General features: G+C 44.2%; 2 long non-coding RNA genes across 2 annotated transcripts in view; one reads left to right on the top strand and one right to left on the bottom strand.

Moving 5' to 3' along the window:
• LOC112672480 (uncharacterized) overlaps window positions 1-5,024 on the bottom strand; it is a 32,797-nt gene extending 27,773 nt beyond the window's left edge. Inside the window, exon 1 of the long non-coding RNA XR_003144303.3 lies at window positions 4,560-5,024. This is a non-coding gene — a long non-coding RNA (uncharacterized LOC112672480). The remainder of the gene's footprint in view (window positions 1-4,559) is intronic.
• A 267-nt stretch (window positions 5,025-5,291) lies between these two features.
• Window positions 5,292-12,109, top strand: part of LOC112672481 (uncharacterized) — a 33,729-nt gene continuing 26,911 nt past the window's right edge. Inside the window, exon 1 of the long non-coding RNA XR_007406773.1 lies at window positions 5,292-5,349. This is a non-coding gene — a long non-coding RNA (uncharacterized LOC112672481). The remainder of the gene's footprint in view (window positions 5,350-12,109) is intronic.

The raw sequence follows: 12,109 nt of genomic DNA, 5'->3' as shown, positions 1-12,109 counted from the left end.
TGCTTGCTTCCAGATATGTTGAGCTTTCTTCTTAATTAGGAGGTATTTGCCAACTTTCTAACTTGCTTAGGAACATTGCTGGACATCAGCATTCTCCAGAACTCCAGTATTTAGTGAGTTATGAAAGGGTAAGGAAAAGAGTTGATAATTTAGCTGTTTGTAAAATGCTTTTGGTTCCCTTATGCTCTCAGCTTTACAATGTACATGAACATATGAAGGGGGGTCTAAGAAGTCTTATCCTGTTATTATCTGAGTCCATTTCTATGTATGAAAAAGATGAATGAACAGTTCACAAACTTCAGTATTTTAATCATCAGTGGAAACAATTATTTTTCAGCCTCCAGTTGGGAGATGGTATATCTAAAGAAGTGCAATTAGTGATCAGTATCTTGACTATAATATTGAAATAAAAAGTTACCTTAGTGGGAGAAGAGACTCAATAGGGGTCAATGAAAAACAGAAAATTAGGAAAGAAAAACAAAATGCCTGGGCAGAAGATGGGGGAAGTGTGTAATGTAACTGGAATCAACGTAGCAATCAGAATTATAACATTCAACACTCATCTGTGATGAAGCCCTTGAATCTTGCACGTGGCAAGTACATTCAACCCTGGTCAGATGTTCACTGATGAACTTTCCAAGTTCTACATTTCTTTTCCTTCTGAGGACCTAAAAGCATCCTGATGTGGAATAAGAAGGAGCCACAACTATCAGGGAAATGTAAATCAAAACCACAATGAGATATCACCTCCCATCTGTTAGAATGACTCTTGTCAAAAAGAAAGGAAATAAGCATTGTTGAAGATGTGAAGAAAAGGGAACCCTATGCCCTGTTGATGGGATGTAAATTGGTGCAGTCATTATGGAAAACAGCATGGAGTTTCCTCAAAAAGTTTTAAAAAATAGATCTACCATATGATGCAGCAAATCCACTTCTGGGTATTTATCAGAGGAAATGAAAATACTAACTGAAAAAGAGAGATGCACCCCCATGTTCACTGCAGCATTATTTACAATAGCTAAGACACGGAAGCAACCTGACTGCCGACTGTTGGGTGAACAGATAAAGAAAATGTGTAAATATGCAATGGAATACTACTCAGCCACAAAAGGAAAGAAATCCTGCCATTTGCAGCAACATGGATGGACCTTAAGGGCATTATGCTAAATGAAATAAGTCAGACAGAGAAAGAAAATACTGTATGATCTCACTCATATATGGAATTTAAAACAAAACAAACCTGAACCCACGGATACAGAGAACAGACTGGTGGTTCCCAAAGGCAGGGGGTGAACTGTTCATCTTGTTCATAAATAAAAATGGACTTTGATAATAACATCACCCTGTCCTCCAATGTGCTTCCTCAAGTGGGAAAGAAAGGGCCAGATTCACAGGTGGGGATTACACACGTATCCCAGCCCTCTGCAATCGGTGACCTGAGTGAGCCATAGGCCTGTGGTGCACGTGACTGTCATCACTCACTTCTGCTGTAGAAGGATAACATTAAGAAACGTGGGCAGCCCCGGTGGTGCAGCGGTTTAGCGCCGCCTTCAGCCTGGGGTGTGATCCTGGAGACCCGGGATCGAGTCCCACATCGGGCTTCCTGCATGGAGCCTGCTTCTCCCTCTGCCTGTGTCTCTGCCTCTCTCTTCGCTCTCTCTGAATGAATAAATAAATAAATCTTAAAAAAAAAAAAAAAAAAAAGAAACGCTCATGCTTTACATAAATTCTTCTTCAGCCTACTTGGATGTTAGAAAACATCCTGAGCATATGTTCTATTGTTACAGACAGTATGAATTAATGAGGAAAAACAAGTCAAAGCAGAAGATTTGGGTTCAAGCCCTAAATCTAATCACTCAATAATTATGTGGCAGTGGGAAAATGAATTGATCTGAGTCTCTGTTTTCTCACCTGTAAAATGAGAAAACATTGAATATTGTGGGAATGAAATACTATCACATATAAAAGCCCACCACAAATATAGGGCATTACATAGGACAACAATTTCAAAGTGTGCTCCAGAAATTCTACAGGCTCCATGAATGGGCTTGCAGGCCACTGAGAGTGAACCTAAAAGGCTACCTTTGGGTCCCCCACCCCATTTCCAGCCCCAACAAACACTTTGATCAGAGCGGAGCTACCTGTGTCTGTTTTGCAAATTAGGCTTCCAAGTAAGAATTCGATTGAAAGATTCCATGACAACAGGGGGGAAAAGGACGAAAACCACGAATACAAATTATCAATCCACATATTATACTTACAAAGTGATTATTTCAGATTTGTATATATACTGTCCAGATCTGTACATGTAAGATACACATAATCTGTAGGTTTGTATTTTTGTACATGTAATGTACAAATACTAAAAGCAGGCCTCTGAAGCATGTAAAATCTTTTGCTATTCACACCATCACCATGAAAACCTATGTTTTAACTCTCAAAAGATGGTAGGTAGGTTTTTTGTTCTTCCTTAATAAACATATCAAATGGCACTGTTCATTAAATTGCACAGTAGAAAACAATATTGTACACAACACATATATATGACCAACACAACCAAACAGTATGCTACACAACATGAGTTCTCTTAATTATTAGCTGTCATATTGAGATTAAATTGGGCATTAAATTAAGTTTAAAGAGGGATTAAATTGTGACATGAGGTAAAGCTGCAACAGGCATTGAAAATAAAAGGCAGTTATTTAGGATAAAATCATGAATACTTGTCTGCTTTTGAATCTAAATCTAAATTTATTTGGATTTAAAAATAGTAATGAAAGGTGAATTTCATGATCTAGTTCCTCAGTTTCGGGAATCTACAGTCTATCATTCATCGCCTAAAGTTGAAGTCTCCTAATGTGATGTTGATTAACTGTTAATTCAACTATCATTCAGCGAGGAAGTTTCCATCAGTTTATGCCCTATTTTATGCTTTTATGTGACTATTTTCTCTACCTAAGCAGACTGCTGGCCCAGCCCCAGGTGTGCGTGTGGCAGGGGGGCGGGGGGGGGGGGGGGGGGGGAGGTGTGCTCTATCCCACCACCAGGAGATCATGATGTGAGCTGACACGAAGAGTGGGTTGCAACGACTGAGCCACCCACACGTCCCAGTAGATAAATTCTCTAGGCCAGCTTAATATTAAGAAATTTCCCGATTTTTATTTAAATTAGCTTACTTTAATTAACTTCCCCTCTTTAAACCTCGCATAGCCCCCTACTGGCAAAGATTTCGTCAAGCTTTAAGTTCTCTAATTTGTATCATGAAAATAGTCTGTAGAATAATAGTCTTTCTTCACCACATCACAGACTTTACCATGGAAATTCTAACATGCCCCTCCCTTTTTCGTCACCCCTCCTACTTGAAGATCACCACCTTCAGGGAATACAGGGTTAAGTATGCGATGTACACAACCCTGAAATAACATTGTAGGCCAGTTGTTTTATGGGTGCAGCCCTCAGACTAGCCTTTTTGGGGGTTGGGGTTTATGGAGTTCTGATTTTTTTTTTCATCCAAAATGCCTTCTAGGGGCATCTCAATGTGGTGAGATGGTGTGCCGCCCCCCAAATCTGGCTCTGTGCTCAGTGGGGGAGTCTGCTTAAGACTTTCCCCATCCCTCTTTCTCTTGCCCCTCCCCCCTCACACCCAGGCCTGCGGGCAGGTTCTCTTGCTCTAAAAAAATCTTTTGTTGTTAAATGCCTTCCAAAAGAAAAAAAAAAAAAACCCACAAAAAAATGACCTTACCCAACTAAGGTATATAAGTGATGCAAAGTTATTCTCTTTCAGCGATAAAATGATAAAGTCATCCCTTTACCTGCATTATCAATCAGTGCTGGAGATACGGCGATAAGCTTGGAATTTTAAGCTTCCAAGATGAAATTTCGTTTCCAAGAATGGAACTGCCACCTTTTGCCCTAAACCTCTTCTTCTCTCTTTAGGCCATTCTAGGACACACTTCCAGGCCATGCTCTGTACTGAGGTCTGGCACCAAGCACCAAGTTTGAAATTTCATTAAAGGAACAAATCCAGTTTCTGTTGATTTCTTCACGGAAGTCTTTCTGCCCCTGCAGCCTGCAGCCTGTCTGGCGGCCTCATTCATAGGGTTTGGAAATGTGAGGTGCCTCGAGTGGCCTCGGATTCTGAAACCCAAGTCACCCATTCTCCGCAGACACTTCCACAGCAGGAACCTGTTGAGGAAACGGCCAGCGAAGCAGGCCATCTCTCTGCCAGGGCGGGTCTGCCAAAGTCCCAAGTTCCTTTTTTTTTTTTTTTAAGATTTACTCACTTACTTACTTACTTATTTACTTATTTACTTATTTATTGGGGGGGGGGCAGAGACACAGGCAGAGGGAGAAGCAAGCTCCACACAGGGAGCCCGAGGTGGGACTCGATCCCGGGACTCCAGGATCGCGCCCTGGGCCGAAGGCAGGCGCTAAACCGCTGAGCCACCCAGGGATCCCCCAAAGTCCAAGTTCTGAAGACGCACAGCAACTCCAGCCCCCCAGGACTCCCGGGCCATGCAGCCGGGAGAAGAGGCCGCAGGGCCGCTCGCAGAACAGACCTGTCCGCCCCTGCCGTCCTCCTTCCTCCCCGTCCTCCGCAGCTGCTCCTGGGCCTTCTGCACCCCAGGCTCTCCAGGCAGACGCCGCTGACCCCAGTGACAAAGCCCCGGGCCCGCGGACAGTGAGAGGCGCGTCCTGTCCATCACCCAGCACGGCCGGGCCGGGCGTCCTCTCACACCTGCCCGTAGGGGCCGCCGCGGGGCCACGCGCACACCCGGGCGTCTAACTAATCCACAAATCAGGGTCTTCGAGAAGTCTTCCCACCGCAGAGCGAGGGGCGCTGCCGTAAATAAAGCAGACTCCGAATCTCTTTGCCCTTCCAGGATTCCAGAACGTGCTGAGGCCTCGAACAAGCTGGCGCCTCGGACAAGGGTCCGGGCGGGCGGCTGTGCTCAGCTCAGCGTCAAGTCCCCCCCAAGTCCCGGGCGCCTCGCCACACATCCGAGGCCGAAGCCCGCGAAGCGCAGCCGGGCCCCCCAGCTCCCCCGCGCTCCTGGGGCCGGGAGGGAACGGCGGCAGCGGCCAGCTCCTCCGCGGGAGCGCGGCGGGGGCGCCCGGGGCCGCCAACTGGGTCGCGGACGGCGTGGCCGCGGGATCACGGCGGCGGGCAGCAACCCCTGGGTAGCGGTGCCAGGCAGCGGGATGGGCCGCGGCTGCTGGGCAGGGCCTGCCGGGTGGGGTCCCACGGGGGGCAGAGCCGCGGGCAGGGGCCTACAGGGGCAGAGCCGGCAGGTAGGGGCCTCGGGGCAAAGCCCACGGGGTAGGGACCCGTGGAGCAAAGCCTGCCAGGTAGGGGCCTTAGGACAAAGCCCACAGGGTAGGGACCCGCGGAGCAAAGCCTGCCGGGTAGGGACCTCAGGGCAAAGCCCTCTGGGTAGGGACCCGCGGAGCAAAGCCCACAGGGTAGGGACCTGTGGAGCAAAGCCTGCCTGGTAGGGGCCTCGGGGCAAAGCCGGCCGGGTAGGGACCTCGGGGCAAAGCCCGCTGGGTAGAGACCGGTGGAGCAAAGCCTGCCGGGTAGGGGCCTCGGGGCAAAGCCCATGGGGTAGGGACCCGTGGAGCAAAGCCTGCCGGGTAGGGGCCTCGGGGCAAAGCCCACAGGGTAGGGACCCACGGAGCAAAGCCTGCCTGGTAGGGGCCTCGGGGCAAAGTCCGCTGGGTAGAGACCCGCGGAGCAAAGCCTGCCGGGTAGGGGCCTCGGGGCAAAGCCCACGGGGTAGGGACCCGCGGAGCAAAGCCTGCCTGGTAGGGGCCTCGGGGCAAAGCCCGCTGGGTAGAGACCCGCGGAGCAAAGCCTGCCCGGTAGGGGCCTCGGGACAGAGCCCGCCGGGTAGGGACCCGTGGAGCACAGCCCACCCGGCAGGGATCCCCGGGCGACGGCGGGGAATTGGCCTGTGGCTTCTGGGCAGCGACGGCGGACGGTGGCCGGAAGCTGCAGGCCTAGTCCCAGGCCTTGGGGGCGCCGCCACCTGTGAGGGCCGCACTGAACGCCCCGACTCACGGGGCTCCGGGAGGGAAAGGCGGCCGACTCCTGGGGAGCTGATGCTCCCGTCCCCTTTCCCGCCGTTTTCATCACCGCTTCCCAAGCGGCCTTCCCCGTGAGCCTCTCGTTCCTGCGCCGCCTAAACCGAAATTCACGCCGAATCCTGGAGACATTTATTTTTCGTCTCTGTCTAATTAACTGTAGGCTTGTTAATAAATTTTAAAGTAATATGTGTAGATGGTACACGGATGACTTCCTGATGTGCTTCATCCCAGTCAACTAAACGTCAAATGAAGGAAGAAAAATATGGGTATCTTGTCAATACCGTTTCTTAGTGAATTTTTGCTGAACCCCCATCTCGGTTTTTTTTTTTTTTTTTTTTTAAGAGAGGTGGCAGTTGGGGAGGAAGGTGGAGTGTGTTACTGTTAAATATTTAGGATAAGGTAAACACAATTCAGAAACGCTTGCCCAGGAATGAAATGATTTGCCAAAGCTTGCACAGCATGGGATGGGCAAGCCGAGAACCACATCCCATACATTTTATTTGTTTCCCTACTCAGTGCCCTCATTTCCTCTCTTAGTATCTGTCAGAATTTATATATACCAACTGCAAGTACAAGCATTATTTTCTAAATCAAAGAAGTGAAAACTTTTAGAGAAGCTCAGAGGCTGTGCCTTGATTAGCATAGACAACTGGATTAGAATCAGTGGCGGTATCTCTCTGAGCAAAATCTTCCAATTTTAGTCTTGTTACTCCCTGGGGAGCACTTGCAATTGTGGGTGCATTAGGCTCCCTGGCTTCCTTTGGTCTCTTTATTTGGATCTCCTGTGTACGGTATTAAAATGACTCACTCCGTTCATCGGCCAGTCTTTGTTCATCAGATCAGATATTTTTCACCTTTGTTTTTACCCAGTGCACAAGGGCGTCGTGTGGCCCGGGTTAGGAGTCCTCCGACAAAGGCTAAATTTTATTTTTCCCATCTTTCGAGAGTTGTGCTGCAGAGATTTCCAAGAGGAAGGCAAGTATCGATAATTTCCCCCCTGCCCGTCATCCCTCCTTCTGGATGCAGAGTCAAGTTTCCTTGCTGGGATTCTCGTTCCGGAGAAAGCAAAGCTTATCTCTTTGGAGATGTTTGGAGAGGCTGGGCACTCCATTTTATAATGATGGGGTCAAGATGTTTGGATTTGTGACAACCCCTGTCAGTCTTGTTCTGATTCTCTCTGGAATAAGGAAGATTGCCTTTTCTTTCTCTCCCTCGCTGTGCTGTTATTTGTCAGTGGGCCGAAGCTCGAAGGTGGTGCTGTTTAGCATGTAAATAAACCAACACTTTTTCCAGTAAATAGCTCTGTCTAGCATTATATGCCAGGAACTCTCATCTACACAATGATGACTTCAATTCCTGTATTGTGCCTTTCCTTTCCTGTCCTTTTACAGAGGGAAAGGTGATCACGTTGTAATTACAGAAGTCCTTTATACTTTATTTTTTTAATCGTGCCTCCAATTTTCCTAGTATCCCCGCAGATAGCATTTCCCATTGCTAAGATAAAATTCCTAAGGCAGCCTTTTGGAATTAATTTACTTCCTATAGTCCAGTGTTTTATAGATGATGTAAATGAAGGATGTGGCTCACAGATCTATTTAAAGAGACGTGCTTATACTTCACTGTTCTGGCCAGATGAGTGGGCACATGCTTTTGCATTTTTATTTGAACCCCACTGAAGTTGGTCATTATATTTTGAATGCCACAGCACGTCTATACCATTATTTAAAGGATCTTGTTCATTCATCCATATAATGATTGGCATTGGCTATAACTTGATGCAATGTTACACTATTTTAATTCTTTCTCAGGCAATGTTATCTTTGATCACTTCCTATTCACTGGGGAAAAAACCCCACACAATTGCAGTCCCACATTATGTTTCAGTGATGATGCCAAGTACTCCTTGGAATATAGCTATTCAAGACACTTTCTCCACCCGCAGGCTGCTCATTAAAGGGATGGCAGCTTCTAACTTTAATGAATAAGGTAGAGTGCAAATTCTACTTTTCTTTCAAAGAGACTTCATGGTTTTAAAAAAAGTGTTTTCTACTGCCTCTTTCTTTGTTTAATTGGAAATGATGTACGCTCCTACATAACCATGGTCACAACTCAGTATGCAAAGTATTTCCTTGTCACATTTTCTTTTTTTGTGTGTGATTCAAGTGTATATTTCACCAAAGAATTCTGAGAAAGTTCTGTATCTTCCCTCGAAAAAAAAATACACCACACATTATGCATAGTGCATCTAGATTATCATCTTGTCTATATGGGTAGAGTGAGTCTTACATTCTTTGGGTTTTTTTCTCTTCTTCTAACCAAGCACTGACTTAATATGTTCTTTTAACTTAGGGATATTTGTGGCAGATCCAAAACCTCATTGAAAAGTTTAGCAAGAAGGAGCCAAGTAAGAAAGAATGACAGAGACCAGTGTTTTAGAAATGCTGTCGTCTTTTCAAAATCTGGTTGCCTAAAACCCGGGAAAACCTGAGTTAGTTTCCATGTTTAAAAGTGCAAATTGTCTTTCTTCTTTTTTGAGAAATCAAATAGACTCTAAAGATTTCTGTTTACCTTTTAGTGAGTCATAGCCATGTAGCAACACTCAAGCAGAGTGTAGGAGGAATTTAAGGTTTTAAGCCAAGTGCAGGTGATTTAAGCACCCGAGTTTTGTGGTGTGAGAGCACATAGGAATGAGCTTATCTCCACTAGTGTCATCCTAGGTTTCTGGGACCTTATTTCCTTAACTTCTAGAAATGGGCAAGTGTCTGAACTGTTTCATAGGTTCCCAGGGCAGCCAAATGAGAGGACCCTATAGATAATAGCAAGTTCATTCAAGCCCTGATCATATTAGAGGGGACTAATGACACCCCAACCAAATCTTTGCTGTCATCATCGTTTATTAGTATCTGTTATAAGCGTAACAGTGCTTGAGCATCCTGGAGCATACCTGGATAATAGGTAATCATACCTGTTATCCAAGATAAGTATATGATATGATATATGTGTTCCCACAGAGCTTTCAAAAAAGTTGGGGAGATGTACCTGACTTATTTGAAATGAGAGAACAATAGGAAATAGTTGATATTAAATGTTAACTTGTGCTCGGTTATCATGGAACTTACTTATACTAGAAAATTTTTTATTGTTATCTGAAATTCACATTTAACTAGGCATCCTGTATTTCATCCGGCAACCCTAGTCCTGTCATGGTGCGTTGCATTCATGAGCTGAGAGTTACGGTCCTACTCCTACCTTCTACTGGTTTACATATTCCACAAGTAGTATCATAACAATTTATACATCCACAGTCTTACTATATATGGTGTCCCATACACATGTTTATTTTACTTATTTTTTAAGAAACCTCTACACCCAACATGGGGCTCAAACCCATGACCCCAAGTTCAAGAGTCACACACTTTACCAACTCAGCCAGGTGCCCCTCTATACACATGTTTAAATGTGATCTTTCAGGGGCCCCCAGATAGTGCAGTCTGTTAAGCATCCAACTCTTGGTTCCCGCTCAGGTGGTGATCTCAGGGTCGTGAGATGCAGCCTAAATTGAGCCCCATGGGCATCAGGCTCCATGGTCAGTGTGGAGTCTGCTTCAGTTTCTCTCTCCCTCTCCCTCTGCCCCTACTCCCTTCTTCTCCCCCCTCCCCACTGCTCTCATGGTGTCTCTCTCTCTCAAATAAATTCTTTAAAAAATCTTGATCTTTCACCACAACCCTATGAAATAGGTATCATTAATCTCATCTTTCAGAGGAAGAAAATGAGGCTCAAAGTAACTCACAAATTCTCTAACTCAATCTCCATGGATATACCCAACCCAAATTTCAGAACTCTCAAATCCAGTGTTCCTTCATTACATCATAGTTGCCATCAGTGTTCCACACAGGGGGTGGGCTTTCTTCACTTCACAAATGTTCCATTTGTTCAGTGCTCCCACCACGTTTCCCACTGGAATGGCAGCTTCCAATCCAAAGCTGCCTATTTACCACTCACTGTCCCTGGCTGATGCCACCATCAGGCTGCTAGGAGAATGAAGGACTAGAGAAGTTTGTGGGAGACGTTTTGATGGTTTTCTGTGGATCTTTTCTCTTATTCCCATTTCTTATTGTTCCTTATGAAGGAACTAGGACTCTGGCTAAAAATTTGAGATTGCTTATGGCACTGCACTCATTCAGCTGGCTTATCAATCAAGTTGGTTGCCCTTTTTTTGTTAGAGAAATTTTCATTTTGCTAATAAATACAGAATATAAGAGTGAGAAAAGAACCTTAGCAATTTGGTTCCTGTGTCTCTGACATATCCTCATAGTTCGGGATGTTAAATATATATATATATATATTGGCCCTACCAGATGCTCCTGACTCATCTTTTATATTTTTTGCTGCAGTCCTGGAATCAGCCATTTCTCTAAGAAGTCCTGGTTCCTTTCATTGGAGAATGGAATTGGAAACCAAAATGTGGGCTCTGGCATGTTTGTTGCTACCAGAGTGTTTCTCTTCCAATTTTCTTTTGATATCTGCCCTTGGCTATGTCAACCATGTTATTTTCATAGCAAGAAATTTCCAACTCTTCAGTGGACTCTTCTAGGAAACAAAGATAGGGTCCTTTTCACTGCTCTTGGCATGTCTCTCTTTCAGTCCCTGCAGTGGGATGGAGGAGGCAGGCCATTGGCTTCCTTAGACTTAGGAGCTGGTCTTAAACACAGGCCTCATTCCCTCTGTGTTTCATGTTGGTGTGATCAGTTTTGAAATGTTTTATGCTACCTGATAGGGTCTAAATTTAAGTGGGAAATTCAAATGCTTGTGTTTTTATCAGTAGAAATGACTTTATTGAGGTGAAAATGGAATGCAGACTGCGCTTCCAAGCAAAGCTAAGGTCTGCCACATGTGGGCAATGACAGCCACCACAATATCCTCCTCTGCCTGGCGATGGTTACACTTCTCTTAATGTAATTTATAAGATTTATTAAAACATCTTCGTAGGAGAGAGAGTATGCAAATTTTCTTATTAAATTTTTCCCATGACTTTGATGATGCCTCATATGTCTTTTCTAATATTTTTATGTATGTTTTCTCCATTTTTTTCATGGTTAGAATTACCAGAGATTTGTCTATTTTATCGGCTATTTTAAAAGAAGCCACTATTGATTATGCTGATCAGGTTTACCATTTTGCTCTCTATTGCAGTAATTTCTGATTTTATTCTAGAGATGAGATATGAATAAATCAGCCTTTCCTTGTAGGCTATTATTCTTTCTCTAAACTTCTTGAATCGAATGCTTAATTATTTAATTTTTAGTCTTCATTGCTTTCCAATAAACGCACTTAAGGCAATACATTTTTTTAATGTTATTTTGACCGCATCTCAATAACTTTGAGTTGTAGTCCCTCGATTTTTATCAGTTTCTAAATATCCTATAATTTTTCTTTTCTTTTTAAAGATTTTTAAAAATTTATTTATTTGAAAGAGAGATAGTGAGAGCACGAGCAGTGGGGGGAGAGGGAGAAGCAGGCTCCCTGCTCAGCGGGAAGCCTGACATGAGATTCTATTCCAGGACGCCGGGATCATGACTTGAGCTGAAAACAGAAGCTTAACTGACTCAGCCACCCAGGTGCCCCTAATATTTTTTTTTTGATGCATGTTATCTAGAAGAGAATTTGTAAATGCCCAAGCTTTTAGAATTATTAATTTCTAGTTTAATTGAATTATAATCAAAGGAAGTGGTATTTATGATTTCTACTTTTACAAACTAAGAATTCTTTATGGTATATATATATATTTATATATATATACCAGTGTGTATATATAAACATTTTGAAATGCTAAGCGGTCTTTAGAAGGGCTATTTTCCATTTGTTGGGCGTACATTTCTGCATATACCTACTAAATTAAGATTGTTCATTATGGCTTTCAGATCCTCATGTCTTCATTTATCTGTTCCTTTCTGAGAGAATTGTGCTACATTGTCTATTTTCTTTTTATTAATATTATTCTGATTTTTCTAACAATTTTTGC

This window comes from Canis lupus, chromosome 28, assembly GCF_003254725.2.
Source record: "Canis lupus dingo isolate Sandy chromosome 28, ASM325472v2, whole genome shotgun sequence".
Classification (NCBI taxonomy): domain Eukaryota; kingdom Metazoa; phylum Chordata; class Mammalia; order Carnivora; family Canidae; genus Canis; species Canis lupus.
This window is presented reverse-complemented; position numbering and strand designations above follow the sequence as displayed.